Raw genomic sequence first — 14242 nt, forward strand, 5'->3', positions numbered from 1 at the left:
TCTGGGTTGTGAGAAAGGAAGAGCAGCATTTCGCTGGTGGTCCAGTGGCTGAGACTTGGAGCTCTCAATGCAGGGGGGTCCAGGTTCTATCCCACATGCCATGACTAAGAGTTTGCATGCCGCAACTAAGATTGAAGATCTGAGTGCTGAAACTAAGACCCGGGAGTGCCAAATAAATACCTTTTTTTTTTTCCAAAACAAGACCAGGGAGATTTTTGCATGCAACAACACTGCCTGACGCCAGCCAGCTCACTGAAACTGGTTTCACTGAGAGCATGAAGGTGGCCTAGCGTGGTGGCTTTCAAACTGTGAGAGGAGGTCCACTCGGGGTTGAAATACAGCTTGTGGGCTGTGAAAAATACAAATAGAACAGAAAAAATTACATTAGAAATAGAAAAACTGAAGAGAAGAGAAAATATCAGTGTGGGAGGCCTCCATGAGGGAGAGACCTTTGTGACGTGATGCATTTGTCTTGGTTATTTATATACTTGTCTGTGTGTGTGTTTCTAGGGTCACATGGTGTCATCTGTCTCTTACGGTGGGTCTTAGCCAAGGAGACTGGAAAGCCACTGACCTGGAGAGCCCCGGGCAGAAAGGTGTTGCCCAGGAGGGAGTTTTGGAAGTGGTGGAGGAGCAGAGGGGAGGGGAGGGGGGTGGAGGAGGGGGAGGGCAGCGCTGGGAGTTGACCTGGAAACTAGACACCTGGGTGGCTCCCCTGACCACACTAAAATGACCAGCCTGCCCTGGAGGACTCTCCGTCTGGGCACTGGGTCTGGAAGTGCCTCTGGGTCCCGTTCTCAGGGGTCTTGGGTCCCTGCTGGACTCAGGTTGCATAGCTACCTTGCAACCTTCACCACCACACTGGTGATCCCAGAGCCCTGACGCAGAGGCCAGGGGCAGTGGGTTCCTGGCTCCAGCAGCACATCTGGGAGCATCTCCATCACCAGCCTCCCCAGGATCTGGGGAGCTGCACCCGTTTTCCTCCTGATCTCTTCCTTTCTTACCGACTCTGCTCTAATGAGGGGGCTGGAGACAGAGGACAGCCAGAGAAGAGGGAAAATTCAGCTGTGCTGCTGGGACGTGGGTGTGTGGGGTGGGCAGACGGGAGGTGGGGGCTCTGGTGTCCTGATTGGAGGTGGGCACCTGGCTATCAGTTCTCAGAACCCCAGCTTCATCCAGCAGCAGAGCTGTGGACTGTGTGACGAATAAGGAGGGGAGGTTCTTCCAGAAAAGGGTGGGGTTGCAGTGGTTCAGCCCCATAGGGGCAATTCTGGGAGGGCAGTTCATGATGGCCCAGAGATGCCGGAAAAGCCCCCTCCCTGCGGCCCTTCCCCCTGCTGCCTGGAGCCAGGCAAGCCCTGGGCCCCTGCTTTCCTGAGTGTTTTGGGTCCAGACCCGAAGGAGGCGGGAAAAGGTGTTTGGCCAAGGGGACCTTTCTAAGGCTCATCACGAAGTGCCTCTGCCTGCCTAATCACAGCCTGACCCCGCCTAATTCCTGAGCCCGGAAACAGGGAAGCCACTTGTCCAGGTGGAAAAGTGACCCAGTGCCCCAGGGAGAAACGGGGAGTCTGACCTCAAAAGGGAACATCTGTCCCCCAACTTATTTCCTGGAACAGGAAGGGTTTGGAGCAGTGTGTCTCCATGGATCCGCCCCCTGCACTGTGATCAGAGGCAGACAGCAGGGCCTCAGTGCCCGTCCACCAGGGTCTCCATGCCCGTCCACCGGGGTCTCCCTGCTGTGCAGCCGCTGGTGACCCAAGTGCCACGGCCACTGAGGAAGGCTTCCGTGGCTACAGGAGTGGAGACCCGATACCCCTCCAGTCAAGACCCATTCAGGCCGGGTTCATCGAGTGTGTGTGTCCACCCACAGGCCCAAAGGAAGTCTTTGCCAGGCAAAAGCAAACAGGAAGAACATGTCTGTGTGTTCTATTCTACAATGACCTTTTAAATATGTGACAAACAGTTAAAACAAAAGGCCATTTAGCTTTTATGCCTGTGATTCGTGGTGTCCATTCCAGTTAATTACAGTGATTTAAAAACATCTGCATTTAATAAAAAAACCTTCCTTTCCCCCTCTTCTCTGTTCACCGCCCGCCCTGCTGCCCCCCGCATCCCAATCTTTCTTCAGGCCACTGGGCTAACGCAGTAATTATCATCTCCACCAACCACGCCACAGCATCAAACGAGCACGTAGAGACTTCTGGAGGCTCTGAGAACAGACTGAGGCTTGGGAGGGAAGGAGCCGGTGGCCAGAGTAATGGGGAAGTAGGGGAGGAGGGACAGAGAAGGGAGGGGGCTTGGGCAGGTTGCTTAACCCAGCTGGGAGGATGGTGCTGGCAGCGTCTTATTGGAGAGGCCTCTGAATTCAGACTCTGCCTGGCTCCCCTCCCACCATATCTAGCCTCCTTGTAGGTCAGGATGCTTGAGAGAGAATGGTCCTGCCTCTGTACCTCTTTAAACTTGGAGCTGAGAAAAAGCTTTAGCCTTCGGAGGTGCTTTTTCCCAAAGCAGGAAGGGAGGCAGGATCAGAGAATGAATTCTCAGTGGGATGCAGGCCTCCCTGCTGGGCTTCGCTGCCACCCGCAGGGACCAGGCTCAGATAAAACCCCAGGGGTCAGACCTCTGGCTGGGCGGTGAGGGGGAGAAGAGGCGACCCCACCAGACTCCCTGAGTGGAGGCACACCAGCCTTAGCACATTTCACACCTGCTGGAGGAGGGGGTGTGCCTGCCAGCCTGCACCCCCAGGAGGAGAGGTGGAAGGAGACTCAGGAAAGCCAACCTCTGGTGGGTGGGGTGCTCCCTCCAGGAGGAAGAAGACTTTTCTGCAGTTCCTTGAATGCAAATTTTTATCCCACCCCACTCCCTATTCCTACTGCCCTCCCCGCACCCTGCTATTTTTCTTCATCGTTGCTACAAAAGCATCATGTTTATTTCCTGCAAGAGGGCTGTGACTGCTGCTGTCGAGCTCACCATCTATGGACAGCTCGATCGGCGTTGGCAGAGCATTGGGCAACATGGCCATTGCATGGTCAGGGCATCTGGCCTGCATGCCAGCTCTACACGGCACATTCTGCATAGGCAGTGCGTGATGCTGGGGACCAGTGCGGTGGTCTCATTTCATTTCAAACTCCTTTGGGCCCCCTCCACCTTGGTCCTCCTCCACTGCCCCATCCCAGCCTCCTGCTGGCCCCTTCCGAGCCCCTTTCATTCTGAGCTGAGGGCTTCCTGCCACATCCTTCAGCCTTTCCTGGAAAGTGCCATGAACCTCTCTCTCTTTCTTTTTTCATGAACCTCTCTCTTGAATTCACGCCAACCTGGATCTACCTCTAGGACCCCTGTACCCTCATCCCATCTGTACCTCTGTCCTGCCCCACACCCACACCCCCCTGGAAAGAGATTCCTGGACAGCCCTCTCCCATGGATACTTCTAGGCTGACAGCTGCCCAGGGTCCTAGCCTTTCTTCCGCTGAAGTCACTCCGCCATCGCCATCATCTGCTGACCCTGCTTCCCTTCTCTTTCCATCATGGCAGTGCCCTGTGTCTACTACCTCACCGCCCCTTGTGTGATGATTGTGCCAATGCCCTGACCTCCCCCCTCCCTGCTTTCCCCCCCTGTTCCCCCCATTCTCTGCTCTGGCCACAGCACAGCTGGGCTTCTGTCCCCAAGAACTGCTCCCCTCCTCTCCCCCTGCCCCGATTCTTCAACTGTCCCTGAGACGGTTGGCCACTCCTGGACCTCCCCAGCTTTCCAGTCCAGCCTGGACCTTACTCCTGAGGCTTAAGACTCATCAGCACAGCCTTTCCTCGCCCAGCAGACAGCGGGCTCACCTGCCCTGCCGTGTCCCAAACTCCCGCCAATGGAGTCATCTGTTTTCCCAGGCAGTAAGGTGCAGTTCAAGTCAGTGGGCCTTACCAGCTGTAAGACCTTTGGCATGTCCTTGGCCTCTTGAGCCTCAGCATCCTCACCTGTAAAGTAGAGGCAGTGAGCACTGCCTCGTGGAGCTGGTGCAGGTATGTGAGGGCCTGCCTGCTGCCTGTAGGATAGCTGGTGCAGGGGTCAGGGCAGAGGATATGCTCAGGGAACAACTGTACCTTGTCTCCTTTTATGGCACCAGCTCACAACTCTGCATTTCAGGTACTGGTGATAATGTTTGTCCTCACCTCCAGGTTTCCAGTCCCGGAAGAGAAGGGACCGGGTCTTTTGTCATCCTTGTAATGTCAGGCTCTTTTGATGGAGTGCCTTGGATATGGTTGCTGTTTAGTTGCTAGGTTGTGTCCAACTCTTTTGCGACCCCATGGACTGTAACCCACCAGGCTCCTCTGTCCACGGGATTTCCCAGGCAAGAATACTAGAGTGGGTTGCCATTTCCTCCTCCAGGGGATCTTCCTGACCCAGGGATTGAACCTGCATCTTCTGCATTGGCAGGAGGGTTTTTAACTGCTGAGTCAGCAGGGAAGCCACTTTTTTGTCGGTGTTTAATATGTGACATTGAATTGAGGTGATTCAAATCTGGAAGTGAAAGTCACTCAGTCCTGTCCAACTCTTTGCAACCCCATGGACTGTCCATGGAATTCTCTAGGCCAGAATACTGGAGTAGGTAGCCTTTCCCCTCTCCAGGGGATCTTCCCAACCCAGGGATCGAACCCAGGTCTCCTGCATTGCAGGCAGATTCTTTACCAGCTTAGCCACAAGGGAAGCTCTAACCAAATTTTGGTGGTAAGGAGTCTGTGGGTTGAGTTGACCTCAGAGTGTTCTGATGGGGACCTCAAGTGAGAATTGACAAACATACCCAGCCTCTTACCACCAGGAGCAGGAAGGGCCACCCTGACAAGGTGGCCAGGGCAATGCTGGCTATCAGCCAAGACTTGTCTCCTAGAAGGGCAGTGTGAAACCTCAGACCTTTCTTTTGGCGTGTGGACTCACAGCTAATTGACAAGTGCATGTCCTGTGTGTAGCTGCTAAGATTTTCCATGACGTCAGCAGGACCCAACAATATCCTGGGTTGTGCCAGAGCTTCGGGGTATTGGCTCCTGAGGACAAGTCATTGGCCGTGGAGAGCTGACGGATGAGTGTGAAGGCTCCTGCTCTCGGCAACCTAGGACCTAATGAGAATCGGCATTGTTTAGTGCTGAGCACAGTGGGCACTTAATAAATTTTTCCTAATAAAAGAATGAATGCATGAGTGAGTGAACAAGTGAATCAAAGGACAAAGTAGGACCATGGTTATAGTGCACGGTTCTCAGTCGCTTTAGTCACGTCCGAGTCTTTGCCACATGGACTGGAGCCCACCAGGCTCCTCTGTCCATGGGATTCTCCAGGCAGGAATACCAGAGTGGGTTGCCATGCCCTGCTGCAGGGGAATCTTCCTGACCCAGGGATTAAACCCTCGTCTTTTGAGGCTCCTGAATTGGTAGGCAGGCTCTTTACCACTAGCATCACCTGGGATGCCCCTAAAGGTGGTAGGATCAATCCCTAACTGTGCCAAAGAGCTTTAGACCTTTCTAGAGTTTAGTCTGTGCTGCTTGCTCCTTGGAAGGAAAGTTATGTCCAACCTAGATAGCATATTCAAAAGCAGAGATATTACTTTGCCAACAAAGGTCTGTCTAGTCAAGGCTATGGTTTTTCCTGTGGTCATGTATGGATGTGACAGTTGGACTGTGAAGAAGGCTGAGCACCGAAGAATTGATGCTTTTGAACTGTGGTGTTGGAGAAGACTCTTGCAAGTCCCTTGGACTGCAAGGAGATCCAACCAGTCCATTCTGAAGGAGATCAGTCCTGGGTGTTCTTTGGAAGGAATGATGCTAAAGCTGAAACTCCAGTACTTTGGCCACCTCATGCGAAGAGTTGACTCATTGGAAAAGACTCTGATGCTGGGAGGGATTAGGGGCAGGAGGAGAAGGGGACGACAGAGGATGAGATGGCTGGATGGCATCACTGACTCGATGGACGTGAGTCTGAGTGAACTCTGGGAGTTGATGATGGACAGGGAGGCCTGGTGTGCTGTGATTCATGGGATCGCAAAGAGTCAGACACAACTGAGCAACTGAACTGAAGTGAACTGTGTGGTCCTCTGAAGGCCTTTTACCAGTTGCTTATTAATTCATTCAAATATTTATTGAGCCTCCACCACGGACCAGGCTCTGAGATGAAGGAGTGGGCTGCAGCAGCCCAGCTCATCACCTCTGCAGGAGATCGTCTCCAGCATCGGAAGCATGGATGGAGCAATATCCCTGGCAGTGCTTTCTTCCGAAAGCACTACCGCCTGGCATTCGCTCCCAGAGAACATTCTGAGAGCAGTGTGATGTTCTCAAGCTTTTGCTCTTAGGACGAGGAGCTCCAAGTAGGAAAGGGTGGGGTGAGTTGGATTGGAGTTCTGGCAATTTCAAAATCTCCAGGACTGATTGATCCATCTATCCCTTGGTGAACCATTTCTGAAAGAGCCTGTGGGGTCCGAGCATTGCGCCATTCTTGCTGGAACACGACCTGGCCCCACACTTCCTCCATTCAATGCCAGGCCTGCCAGGTGAATCCCAGATACTGTCGGGCTCTGCTGACGTCACGGAAAATCTTCTCAGCTCGTGCACAGGACGCACACTTGTCAATTCGGCGGAGAGCTGACTGCCAAAAGAGAGAGGCTTGCGGTTTTCAATTGTCCAAAGCGCCCTCTCCCCTGGCCTCTGCGGAGGATTCTTTCACAAATGGTGCTGGGTTACCCAAGTTCAAGGCTGTGCGAGGCGCCCCCTGCCCCTGTTCCGATGTGGGGAGGTGAAGGTCAGGGAGCTGCTTCTATTTGTTCCGGGCACCTGTGCCGGTGCGGCTACCTGGGCGGGAGGGAGGCGTGGGGACGCTGTCGCCCCGGTTTGCTTACTCGTCGGGTATAGAAATGACAAATGGCTCCCGCTGGGAACCCCGCCTGCCTTCCTGCAAGATCATTTCTCTCGGCAGCGGGTGATTTGCATACCGATGCGGTGGGAACCCGCCTCTCTGAGCACCGCCCTCCTCTGCGCACCCCTCCCGTCTCCTCCCCCTCTCCGCACTCCAGCCCAGCTCAGGACGAGGCTGCCTGCCCCACGGCCACCTTGAAAGTGTGAAAGTGTTAGCTGCCCAGTCGTGTCCGACTCTTTGCGGCCCCGTGGTCGGTCCATGGGATTCTCCAGTCAAGAATCCTGGAGTAGGTTGCCTTTCCCTTCTCAAGGGGATCTTCCTGACCCAGGGACTGAACCCAGGTCTCCTGCATTGCAGGCAGATTCTTTACCATTTGAGCTACCAGTGGGACCCTGAAAACAGTTTCTAAGGGGGCTCGGGGGCTCGGGACACTCCATTTGGATGTTCTCATAGATTCAGCCAGGAGGAGGAAAGGGGAGAGAATGACTCACTGCCTGCCCAGGAGCCAGGTCCCCTCCTTGCCCAGGACTCGCTCTCCAGCATGTCCCCTGAGGGCAGACGCCGAGAGAAGCAGGATCTGAATTCACGTCTGCTACAGGTCACAAGGAGGCCGAGGGAGTCAGGGAGGTGAGCGTGGGTCATGGTGACTAGTGACTAGCCTTGCCCTGGAGGCTGTGAGCAGGTGGCCGGTGGCCGGAGGTGCTGGGCGGGGAGGCTTGGCCAGTCTGTGACCCAGACCCTCTTTCCCCTTCCTGCTGCTTCTCTGCTTCCTGGTGACCTCATCCTTCCACCTGCCTGGCACCGCCACACGCTCAGAAACGTCCACATCCCCCCACTGTGCAGGGCCAGTTGCTTCGGGGTGGTACCTGCCCATGGAGACGGTCACTGGCCAGTTTCCAGCCTCTTGGGTGAGTTCCTCAGTAAGTGTCCCTCCTGGGTAAGACCAAGGCAGAAGGGTTCTGAGGGTGGGGGAGGCTGGGCAGGCTCAGTGGGGCTGGGGTGTCCCTGGGGAGAAGATTCCCGATTCAGGGCCAAGGCTGCATCAGAGACCCACTTGGACTCTGTGTAGCTGTGTCTAGGCCCTTCCTGCAAATCCCTTGCCAGCAGCCCTGGGGGAAGGGTTCTACCTGATAACTCAGTGAGGGTCTGGGGGCTTTTTGTGGAAGTCCGTTCTCCCCCAGGCCCCTGCCCCTGGGATCTCAGCTCTGTGCTGTGTGGCAGGGCGCTGCCTCGGGGTGCCCCTCAGCCCCCTGGCCCAGAGTGGGGGTAATGGGGTGTTAGAGGAAACTTTCCTTTTTCCTGGACTGTGAGGAATCCTGCGAGATCCAGGATCGGGGGCATACAGTTCCAAGTGTGGCAATCTGTAAGCAATCTGAAAACAACAGCACTGGCAAAAGTGGCCTGCTTTTTGTCTTGTCTTGTTTTGTTTTGCTTGGTTTCCCTGTGCAGCACGCTTACTTCCCTGCCCAGGGATCGAACCTGTGGCCCCTGCAGTGTGAGCTCAGAGTCTTAACCTCTGGACCACCGGGGAAGCCTGCTCTGCTTTTTATTAACATCATGAGCCTGTGAGTCCCAAAAATGTCCCTGAAAAACTTTTTGTGGGTCTAAAGTTCTAAACAATGGCTGTTACTGTTGGGTTTTAATAATACATCTGTAAGCTTCGAATCAGCACTTTTTTATTACTTAGCTTTGATAAACATCCCATTCTTCGTGGGAGTACATTGGGAAAAGCCTAGCGGTGTTGTTGGTTCCCACTGCTCATGTTCATTTGGGGAGTAAGTTCATGGGGGTTTGGGGGTCACTGGCGATCACTTTGGGGCAGTTTGTGTGTCCCACCCCGATGGAATTGCATTTTCCTGCTTTTAAACAGAAGATTAGAAATAAACAATGACAGCACAGGGATTGCAAGGATGAAGAACAGAGCTTGACTTCCTTCAGCTCATTGTGTGACTCCACGTCAGAGCTTAAAATTTAAAACAGGGAAGCAGTGTGAACTGCCACAAGACGTATTTATTGACGAGTGCCGATTTTCGTTCATACACGAACTGTTTTACTGAATTTGCATCATCTTTTTAAGATGAACATTTCTTCTTCTTTCAAAGTGATTTCTTAAAATCACACATCAAAAAAATGAATGGCCTGGGGCATGCTCAGAGCCGGGGGCCTGAAGAAATGGCTCGTCTCTTTACAACACACCCAACAGGAACTTGGGTTCTTTGTGAAGATGGGTGCAAAACTTGTGCGGCCTTGCTATGAACAAATACCTGACACATGGCCCCTGCCCCTACGCAAGGCCTTGCTATGAACAAATACCCGACACATGTCCCCCTGCCCCTATGCAAGGCCTTGCTATGAACAAATACCCGACACGTGTCCCCCTGCCCCTACGCAAGGCCTTGCTATGAACAAATACCCGACACATGGCCCCCTGCCCCCATGCAAGGCTGCTGGGCAGGGCCAGTGGGACGTGGCTCAGTATTGGAAGAAAAGCTACTAGGTTCAGCGGGGGAGCTTTCCACCTAGAGCCTGCCAGGTCTATGTGTGGGTGGGCCATGAGTGGTCTTAGAAAGGCTGTAAACCTCTCTTTTCAAGGAGAAAGAAAAAAAAAAAAAAAGGTTCCAACTGTATGCCTTTCTGGAAAAGGCAGAACTATGGAGACAATGAAAAGATCAATGGTTGTCAGGAGTATGCAGAGAGATGAATACACGGAGTGTCGAAGTTTCTTTGAGGGTGAAAATACTTTGAATGACATTATAATGATGGATATATGGCATTATACTTTTGTCCAAGCCCATAGAATGTGCAAAACTACTCATTTACTTAAAGTGAACCCTAAGATGAACCGGGGACCATGGTAATTATAATGTGTCAATGCAGTTCATCTTTGGCTAAAAAAACAAAAGGTACCACTCTATTGATAAAGGCTGTGCATGTGAGGGGAGGAGGTATATGGGGAATTTCTATACCTTCCTGTCAATTTTGTTGTAAATCCAAGACTACTTAAAAAAAGTTCTCAAAGAAAAGAATTTAACACTCAGGGTAGAAAAAGAAAAGAAAAGAATGGCTGTTACACATTTTATTACAGTGTTATTTCCTAAGGCTGCTGGAACAAATGGCCACAGATTTGGGGGCTTACTGGTGGTGCAGTGGCAATCTGCCTGCCAATGAAGGAGACGCAGGTTCAATACCTGATTGGGAAGATCCCCTGGAGAAGGAAATGACAACCCACTCCAGTATTCTTGCCTGGGAAATCCCATGGACTGAGGAGCCCGCTGGGCTACAGTCTGTGGGGTTGCAACAGGTGGGACATGACTTCATGACTGAACAAACACATCACACAGATCTAGTTATTTCTGGAGGCCAGAAGCCTGAAATGGGTGTTACCTGGCCAAAACCAAGGTGTTGGCAGAGCTGTGCTCCCTCCAGAGGCTTTTGGGGAGAATCCCATGCCTTTTCCAGCTGCTAGAGGTTGCCTCCTTTCCTTGGCTTGTGGCTCCTTTCTTGTCTTCAAAGGACTTCACTCTCACCTCTGTTTTTGTCCTTACGTAGCTTTCTCCTCTACTCCCAAGTCTCCCTCTGCCATGTTCTTTTTTTCTTAAATAACATTTTTAACATATCACTGTAAGTAAGTGCTTAGTCACTCAATCGTGTCCGACTCTTGCAACCCCATGGACTGTAGCCTGCCAGGTTCCTCTGTTTTGGATTTTTCAGGCAAGATTACTGGAGTGGTTGCCATTTCCTTCTCCAGGGGATCTTCCCAACCCAGGGATTGAACTCGTGTCTCCTGTGTCTCCTGCACTGCAGGCGAATTCTTTACCTGCTGAACCACTGGGGAAGCTATAAATTAAATATCACTATATTTATTTATTTATTGCCTGCCCTGCACAGCATGCGGGATCTTAGTTCCCCAACCAGGGATCGAACCTGTGCCCTCTGCAGTGGAAGCATGGCATCTTAACCACTGGACCTCCAGGGGAGTCCCTGGCTCACTTTTTAAGGACATATGTGATTACTTTTAGAGCCCACCTGGATAATTCAGGTGAATTGCCCCATCCCCAAAATCTTTAACCATGTGTTGCAAAGTCTTTTTTGCTGTAAAAAGTAACAGTTTCTAGAGATTAGGATGTTTGTGTGTGGGGGGTATTATTCAGCCTTCTACAATTATCTCCAATAAATTTGTTGTATAGAGCAGGGGTTAAAAATCACCCAGTCTGGATGTGAAATGAGGCCTTAGGGCTGAGGCCTGGCACTGCAGAAAAGGCTGGAGCACAGGTTCTGACTCAGGGGAGGGGAGTTGCATTTTGATGCAAGTCAAGGATGTGTGTGTGTGTGTGTGTGTGCGTGCATGTTTATATATGGGTCCACGAGTCTGATTGAGTGGGATGTGGAGGATGGGTGTGCAGCTGTTTGCAGGGCTATAAAAGCTGGCCTGGCTCCAGGGTCAGGGCCACTGAAGCTCAGCTCTGGGAGGACCTTCTCGTTCTCATGATTATCACCTGACATGCATACACAGTAATGACCTGCTCTTCCATAAGTTATTGAGGGCCTACTACGTGCTGGCACTCTTCTGACACTGGAGATTCAGCAGTGAACACACGGACAAGCCCTGCACTTGTGGAGTTTATATCACACGCATATGTGTTTGCTTATTATCTGTCTCGTCCTTGAGGGCAGGCACTTCTCCTGTGAATTAGCCACACCCCCAAGTGGCAGTTCCAAGGTTGGTACCCTCGTAGCTCAGTCGGTAAAGAATCTACCTGCAATGCAGAAAACCCAGGTTCAATTCCTGGGTCAGGAAGATCCCTTGAAGCAGGAAACAGCAACCCACCCCAGTATTCTTGCCTGGAGAACACCATGGACAGAGGAGCCTGGCAGTCCATGGGGTCGCAAGAGTCGGACACGACTTCGCAACTAAACCACCCCCACACGTGGCAGGCCACAGTGGCCACCTATTGGATGAGTTAATGTCCCGTTGGGACCATCTCTGAGAGGTAAGAGTTTGGAATCACAGTTCTCCAAGTAAAAATGTCCCAATGGATGACATAAACGGATTTCCTTCTTTCCACATTATTTATAGTGGCAATGATATTGTTTTTCTTTTACTGTTTCCTCAAGGTCTTGGAATTCAGTGTCTATGGTGGGTCCAAGTTGGATTTCTGAACAACTAAATATGGAAAGCTTAAAGCTGAGCCTGTGATGGTCATTCATTGTTTTTGTGAACATATAATACTGCTGCTGCGTCGATTCAGTCGTGTCCGACTCTGTGCGACCCCAGAGACGGCAGCCCACCAGGCTCCCCTGTCCCTGGGATTCTCCAGGCAAGAACACTGGAGTGGGTTGCCATTTCCTTTTCCAATGCATGGAAGTGAAAAGTGAAAGTGAAGTCGCTCAGTCGTGTCTGACTCTTAGTGACCCCATGGACTGCAGCCTACCAGGATCCTCCATCCATGGGATTTTCCAGGCAAGAGAACTGGAGTGGGTTGCCGTTGCCTTCTCCACAAACATATAATAGGTACCACGAAATCCAGCCAGGCTGAAAACATGGTCTTAGAAAAGTAATTTACCCCCAATTGCTGGTTCAAAAACACCCTCTACTTGGTCTTCAAACAGCACTGCTTTCGAATGCTCTCCTTTCCCTAAACAAAGCTTGTTTCTCTAGTACCCTTGGGTCCCCACCCAGTCCTGCTATTGACCTGGATGGAGAGACAAGGGAAACAGATGGGCAGATGCTCGTCATTAAAGGAGACGGGCATCTCCATTTTCAGGCAGATGTCAGTCTCCAGGCAAATTCAACCTGGTGCTTCAGATTAGTTTGGGGGATCTTTCTGATTCTCTTTTGGCCCTGCAGAAAGGGCTCCGGGCTTCATATTTTGCCTCTGCTTTCCGGATTCAGTTCAGAATCTCACACCCAAAGCATCGTGCCCCTTTAGTGATGCAAGTGATCTAGGCACTCAGACTAGGGTACCAGCTGCCCAGGGCTGGGGTGTGAAGAAGGCAAGTCCCAGATGGAACATCCGAGTCACCAAAAGACAAGCCCAAGACAAGAGACGGGTGAAAGGCAATCATGTTAAATAACACGTACCCGTGAAATGGACATAAATTCAGGCTGAGGTTCCATACTGGGGTTCTGATGACATGAACCACAAGAACAAAGCTAAGGGAGATTTTTAAATGTCATCACCAGGCTCCTCTCTGGAATTACAGCTGTGTTATTTATTATGTACCGTCAGAAACATATATAATAATTCCTTACGTTTCCTGCTGCTGGAGTACTTTCAGCTCGGCTATCCTGCAGGGTTCCACACCATGTCACCATGTCAATTTGAGTCCTTTGTAGAAGGACTGCCAGACGTGGAAAGAGGATTTTTTTTTTTTTTAAAATAGATGTTATCTAGGATCATCCCAGACCAGGAAGAAAGTGGCAAGAAGGCTGAAGTCCAGGGAGCAGAGTGACGCCAGTCTCAGCTGCTAAGGACCAGGACTGGGGGGAGACATGCGTGTCTACAAGTGGCAGGATGGGAATGTGCTTGCTTTGTCTTTGTTGTTCAGTAGCAAAGCCCATGTCCAACTCCTTGCAACCCCATGGACTGCAGCACGCCAGGCTTCCCTGTCCGTCACATCTCTGGGAGTTTGCTCAAACTCATGTCCATTGAGTTGGTGATGCCATCCAACCATCTCACCCTGTCACCCCCTTCTCTTCCTGCCCTCAGTCTTTCCCAGCATCAGGGTCTTTTCCAGTGAGTCAGCCCTTCGCATCAGGTGGCCAAAGTATTGGAGCTTCAGCTGCAGCCTCAGTCCTTCCAATGAATATTCAGGTTTGTTTTCTTTCAGGATTGACTGGTTTGATCTCCTTGCAGTCCAAGGGATTTTCAGGAGTCTTCTCCAACACCACAGCTCGAAAGCATCAATTCTTTGGCGCTCAGCCTTCATGATCTAAAAAAAAAAAAGTTCAATTGAGTGTGGCCAGTTGACTGAGGCCACAGCTGCCTCCTGAGCTCAGCGTCCCTGAGTCTCCAGCTGTGTCCTTGGGAGAGAAGGATGAGTATACAGCTCGCTGGCTAGCCTTGGTAGCCCCAGCCCGATTGTATTTCACTGTTATGCCCACCGAGCTTCCTTCTGCTTTCGGAATGGGGAAATTCAGACATCAATCTGGGCTTTCCAAGAAGTTTCGGTTCCTTGTTTTTAGCCGGAGAGGAGGCATGCTGACAGATTCTGCTCACGTGACCCATGGGCTTTCTAGCAAGGCGGCAGATCCAAGGTTGCAGGGCTGAACAGGGTGCCTTCTGCTTCTTCCAGACCATCCTCTTTTTCTTTCAAATTTGACCTTTTAAACAAGGCTTTGCCACTTGGTCATGA

The 14242-nt window shown here is 51.6% G+C and overlaps 1 non-coding gene across 1 annotated transcript; it reads left to right on the top strand.

Annotated features, from left to right (window-relative positions):
* Nucleotides 1-9027: 9027 nt before the first annotated feature.
* On the top strand, nucleotides 9028-9159 carry LOC113878685. The gene has a single exon (XR_003507104.1). It is a non-coding gene; the product is annotated as a small nucleolar RNA SNORA11 (small nucleolar RNA).
* The last annotated feature ends 5083 nt before the right edge of the window (nucleotides 9160-14242 follow it).

This window comes from Bos indicus x Bos taurus, chromosome 19 (assembly GCF_003369695.1).
Source record: "Bos indicus x Bos taurus breed Angus x Brahman F1 hybrid chromosome 19, Bos_hybrid_MaternalHap_v2.0, whole genome shotgun sequence".
Classification (NCBI taxonomy): Eukaryota; Metazoa; Chordata; class Mammalia; order Artiodactyla; family Bovidae; genus Bos; species Bos indicus x Bos taurus.